Source organism: Augochlora pura, chromosome 11 (assembly GCF_028453695.1).
Source record: "Augochlora pura isolate Apur16 chromosome 11, APUR_v2.2.1, whole genome shotgun sequence".
NCBI classification, from domain to species: domain Eukaryota; kingdom Metazoa; phylum Arthropoda; class Insecta; order Hymenoptera; family Halictidae; genus Augochlora; species Augochlora pura.
In genome coordinates, this window is record NC_135782.1 from 7535830 (window position 1) to 7541829 (window position 6000).

At 43.6% G+C, this 6000-nt stretch overlaps 1 protein-coding gene across 3 annotated transcripts in view; it reads right to left on the reverse strand.

Annotated features, from left to right (window-relative positions):
• The window catches only part of Rhogef3 (Rho guanine nucleotide exchange factor 3), a 149725-nt gene extending 145308 nt beyond the window's left edge, over positions 1–4417 (reverse strand). The window contains exon 1 of one of the 3 annotated variants that reach the window (XM_078195130.1): positions 4118–4417. The gene's annotated coding sequence lies outside the window, so the exon portion shown is untranslated. The remainder of the gene's footprint in view (positions 1–4117) is intronic. The other 2 variants (XM_078195129.1, XM_078195128.1) reach the window with 2 other exon arrangements.
• Positions 4418–6000: the final 1583 nt, after the last annotated feature.

Consider the following 6000-nt stretch of genomic DNA (forward strand, 5'->3'; position numbering starts at 1 on the left):
GACTTCAGAGAACAATATTCCTCATTTTATAAATTACAAACACATTAATTTAATTATGCAGGTAACACAAAATCACACTTCTTGTTATTAAACTTTTTAACTCATAAAGACAAGCATCTTCGGGAAAATCTTCTCGGTACTTTGAAAAATCCACGTCCTCGAAAGAGTTAATTTCGTGTTGAGAGCGACGCACGCGTATCGAAAGCCGCCGGAGGAACAATGGAAATAAATCCTGCGTCTCTCCTAGAACTATGGAATGTGAACTTTCGTTTGTTATCTGCGTCGGGCGAAACTTCGGCCCGGTTTTACGGCGATCGAAGCTGTATCGACTTATATTTCGAAGTTACACATTCCCCCGGTATCGATACTGCACGAAAACTTACGAGCGATACGAGCGCGAGGGGCTTTGTCGAACGTTTGCGAAGGAAGTTCCGATACCTTGAGGACGGTCGTGTTCGGGCACTATAACCTGGAATTCCAGCGAGTACGTACACACATATTTCGATACGGCGCAAGAAACCTCCTCACCTCGAATTCCAAAAGTAAAGATTTACGATTTCGAGCGTATCGTCGCGTATCTTTGTCGAGCATGATGCAAAACTAGCGCGGCGAACGTTTCCGCGAGATTATTGCGACGCGAATGCAAGGAAATAGAATAATTTATTAGAGAAGGTTGTGTTAGTGTCATGTAGGAACTATGAAATAAGAATGTGTTGGTTATTGTCGAGTATTGTCGGTATTGTCCAATTTTCCATAAAATAGTTCCTTTGTTAGTCCAATGGAGAAACAGAGATACGAGCTGGTAAAATAATGCAACAAGATAAGAAATAATATTAAAGTGAGCACGATCTCGTAATACTAAACGAGTTTTGATTTAAAGTTAAGTGAGCTGTAACAATTTTTGATGTTAGGGTATTCTATTGGACTTTTAATTCATCTTTTATTATCCACGAATCAGCTTCTTTTATTAACATTATATTTGCTTTCAATGGCTCATATTTTATTTCAAAATAAATGCTTTTATACTAATAGTATTGGTAAATTGGAAACATAATCTAATGCAAAAATCTTCTTGAAATTAATTAAAAATACCTTAAAATATTCTGATATATAGAACAATCTCTTTCGATTATCGAGAGTTTTGTCCAATTAGTGTCCATCGTTACAGTTACTAATCAAAGAAAAAAGGTTGCAACAATATAAAGAGAAAATATAAATATACGATTCCAAGCCAGAAATTAATTCGTACATCGCGCGTAGCAGCAACGTCAAGGGTTATCTTCACCCCATGGCACAACACTGTGTAAAACGAAGTGCGCTAAAAGAGTCGTCCGAGACTGTACTTTTCACTTTAATGTTCCTCCGGCCTCGTCTCTTACCAACGGTAAACGGAAAGCATGACAGCGAGCAACGGTAAGTGCGAAGAAAAGTTGTTCTCCTGGAAACTAATTTAACTAAATGACAAACTAAATGGCATTGTTAATAACAGAGCCGAGAAACTCGACGGTAATTTCTCCGAATAGAAGAATGACTATTAGACGCATAAAACTAGCAACGTTTCGTTAAATAAAAGACGGCACCGTACAATTTCTATTACAGAACACTACTACGGAGAACTTTGTTACATGGCGAACCGACCTTCGCCAGTTTTCTGGAGAAGCAGCAAAGTGAATTAGCCCTGAGAAGCCTAGTGTCCAGAACAGCCTAAGATCTTCAGAGGTCCAAGATGCTGAGAAGTCTAAGATGCTGAGAAGTCCAAGATGCTGAGAAGTCTAACATCCTGAGAGGTCTAAAGTCCTGAACGATCTAAGATCCTAAGAGCCTCGTGCTCTGAACTACACGGAGCTTTCAGAAAGCTGGATGGATACTTTTAGTAGAAGAAACAAGGAGTTCAAAAGCAAACAATTTCATCGATGTGCAGAATGTTTTTCTTTCATGTAGAGAATCAATAGAAGAGTTCACCTCGTTTCTAGATTGGAGAAGAGCTGTTTGAGTAACGTGCTCACGTACTATAAACAAGTTACGTTCGAGCACGAACGAAATAAAATGATTATTGTTGGCAAAACCTTTGTACGACGACGAAGTAACTTTTGAAAAAATTGCACAAAATAATTGCATATTTCGAGAGGATCTAGGTTTCAAAAAATTCACAAGACTTGTATGGCCATTGCATGAATAATATTACTTTGACATAACCATTGTTGATAAAGGATACAGGAGATCAATAAATAATATCAGAAGAAATCAGAAGCAAATAACAAATGTGCTGAACTTGTACAGTATTAAAAAGTATGAAATGCTAAAAAATTCTCTAAGAGTCACACGAAGTTTCTGAACAGCTAAAATAAGAACTAAAAGTTAAAATAGACTCAGACACTGCTAATAAAGGATCCGGGAGAACCCACGCTACCAGCTGAAAAATTTCATCAACAACCATTTGACAATTCGAATCTGTTACAACCAATAAAATGCCAGAAAACCGGCGCACGATCTACGCGCCGCTTTCCAAAAAGCAGTTCAACCAATCCTTCATTTAAGAAGATGATCGCGCAACGGCCTACATAAAACAGAGCGCATAAGCCTACGGATCTCTCGAGTCGGAAGTAACCACTTGCGAGAGCTAGCTCCAATAGCAGCATTGCGAACGCGGGACCGAAGGAAAGACGTTTCCAGATCAGTCAGAGCCTGCGCACAGGTTTCCCGATCGCGACGAATCGTCGTCGGCTATACTTTGCTGCGCGAAGCTAATGGAATTGGCCGGAGCCGAAGGGACACATTCCTAGTGTCCAGCACGGGTTTGATGGAACGGGCGGCGCGTGGAACCGAGATCGATGGCGGATTAGAAGGTCCGCGGGTAATCGAAAATTGTCGAGCTTCCGGTCAGCCTGTCCGGAACACGATGCGGTCGATCGGCCGGGAGAGAACGTCGATATTTAGGAACGACCGGGTCCCGTACCGAGAACGAGTGCCCCGGCCTTAATTAGGGGAGAAACGGTGCGGAATCGGACTGGCGTCGCTCGAAGTTTCCTCCCGCGGCTTCCTAATGACGTACGAGCCCGGCGCGAGAGTCGTTAAACTCGGGTTTTACTCGCTCCGATTTACTCGCTCCGGTTTACCCGCGTCGGTTTACTCGCGCGAGAAGTCCTCGCCGTGTCGAACGAGCGCGAGCGCGCGCTCGCGCGATGATGAAATTCAGGAATTCCGAGGGACAGAGACGGAAAGGTCGTTTCCTTTGTTAGCTGTTCGTCTTTTTGCGAGCCCGTACGCGGGCCGAGTCACGTTCCGCAAATACTGGGCGCTCGCCTAAGCGGAAGGATCGAGAGAGAAAGAGAGAGAAAGAGAGAGAAAGCGAGAAGGAAAGAGAGAGAGAGCCGCGGATATGTTCGGGCCTCTCGCGGGCCGAAGGTGAACGGGTTTGCGGCGGATCCCGCGAGTGCAGGTCCACGCGGACCGACCCACTGCACTCGCCGAGATCCGCAGACGTATTTTCGAGCGTTCAAGGCCGGTCAATCATCGCGCGCGAAGAAGAGGGCACCCTCCCCGGAGACAATCAACCCCGAAATCCCTGTTTGCCGAACAGATAACCCGTCGTTCCGGCGGATCCCTCCCGGGACCCGGCCCGATCCCGATCCGAATCGCTGACTCGACGCGGAGTAGATCCTCGCCCAATATCCTTAATTAAACTACGGAAGGGAAAAGGTCGACGACGGGACTCGCACGCGACGCTGCGATGTCGGCTCGTTTAACCCAGAAAGATATCGATTCGGGCATGGAACCGCGCGATACTGGGTTAAGGAATGAAAAGGTTTGATTAAGAGCCGCGTTGATACAAATGGGTGCACTTGGGCCGTGGGGATGGGGGGGAGTTCTGGAATTTTAATGAAAGCTTCTCGAACGGCCACGCAATAAACCAAGGGAAGTTGAATCGATACGGGACAGGTACCGCTGGTTACAAAAGTCGCCGGGAATTTTACAGAGCTCGCGCGGAGCCGGAGCGGATGATCCCCGGGGATCCGGAAGAGTGCTCGGATTCGTGGATCGGTTTACTCACTGATAGGGAACGTCGCGCCGCTGTCGTCCGATCACTGTCTACAGGTTGTCAAAGGCGACTCTGTACCTGGATTACCGTAAATTCGTTTGAACACCAGCTCGAACGTTTCGGTGGTGTCTCGTTTTCTTTTCTTTTCTTTTCTTTTTTTTTGTTGCTTTGTTGTCGAAGCTGTGGAGCTCGGGCGGAGGACGACGATGTCCGCCGAAATGAAAATTGATAGTGATGCCGGTAAACAAAATGCGCGCGGAGGGATGCGCAGAGCGGCGGATGGGAACACGTTGACAGGAGCGGTGTACGGACGTTACACAACACGACATGCAGCCAAGTCGACGGCGCGCGGTGAACTGGCGTCTCGATCGCAGCGCCGCGCCGCGCCACGCCAATACAGCGGCGCGTCGCGATGCGCCGTGGCAACCACCTCGGATCGGCCGGAGCCGGTTCAGCAAGCCGGTGGGTCCACGACCACTTGTTCTCTTCGGGGAAAGACGCCGCACCGGGGGCTGGACAATACCACTTCCAACCGGGGGAACCAGCCGAAAGGGCACGCTCTTGTTGCAGCTGAGATCAAAGCTATCGCCAGGCTGCGGATCTTTATGCAGGATCGACGTTTTTTAATTGTGTTAACCCCTTGATCTATTTACCGACGTTTCAAAGGGCAGCTTTTCTTTTTTTATTGGTCCGGTAGGGTAGCGGAGCCGGTTACTGTGGAGCGACCAGTTACTGTGACTTTGCTTTGTTTCCGGGAGTAATTGACTTTGTATTTATCGAGTTAGGTATACTAAATTTTTCTGTGAAAAATTAATACAATAAAAGAATAAAAATGCTGAGAATGTCTTGTTCGATAAATATAAAGTTAATTGTGTCTGAAGAACAAAGTAAAAATTTCACGACGTTAGTCTTTGTAATTTGTTCGTTCAGAAATCATTTGGTAAATTTAATTTTTATCATATTTCAATATATAGTTGTTGCACTGTAGTGCAATTTTTTCTGTTACTATTCTAATTTTTTGGTTTTTGATTATAACAGACTTTAATAATGGTTTTCTTTCTATTTTAATATCCAGTGTACTGATCCATACATATAAATAATATGTATTAATCTGTACTGTATTAAATGTAAGTTGAACAGAAATATATTTCTATATTAATAAATCTAATAAATTCAGGCGAATGTAAAAAGAACATTCTGAAGTCGAGAAGAATGTCTTTACTATTCAATATGATCTAAATTGTATTACCTTTAAATTAAATGGACACGTATTCCTTTTCTTGCATTTTTTTAAATAACTTTAAACTAACACAAAAATCGCTGTCTAGCTGCAAGAGTAATTAAATATGATCCTTAAACCTCTAGCTGTGTATGCACGAGTATACCTGTCCTGAAGAAATAGTACTTTCCATGTAACCAAAAGTACTTTCCTCTTACTGTTTCAATTAAAATTCTTCTGAAATTAATTCACATATATACCACACACTTTACAATAATTGCAGAGACACTTGATAGCAGAAACTGTACTACAATTGACCAACAAAAGATGCTGGAAGGTCTGAAAAATCGTTCTACATATTTTCAATACGATGATATTAATTATAATACGAATAATCGTATACAGTTGTTGAAATTAATGACCGTGACAATAAATCTCATTTATTGCGGTTTGAAACGTGTTTCCAGTTTCGGAGTGATCCGAACAGAATATGTTAGCCTCGGTATAATCTAATTTGAGTCATCGGATTCCCAGATTGCTCGAATTAGGCGTCGGTTTGATTCGGGTTTCTTGGGTGTAGGTTCGTTGAATCTGAATCCGAGTCTCCGCTATATTGGTCTAATTTGCGTCTATCAGTCCTCGTTTAGACCGAACCGAATCTTACAATTCAGCGTGAAGACTCATTTGGATTGTAAAACAGGTCATACATCAGTATTCCGCGGTTACTGGGATTACCCATCCT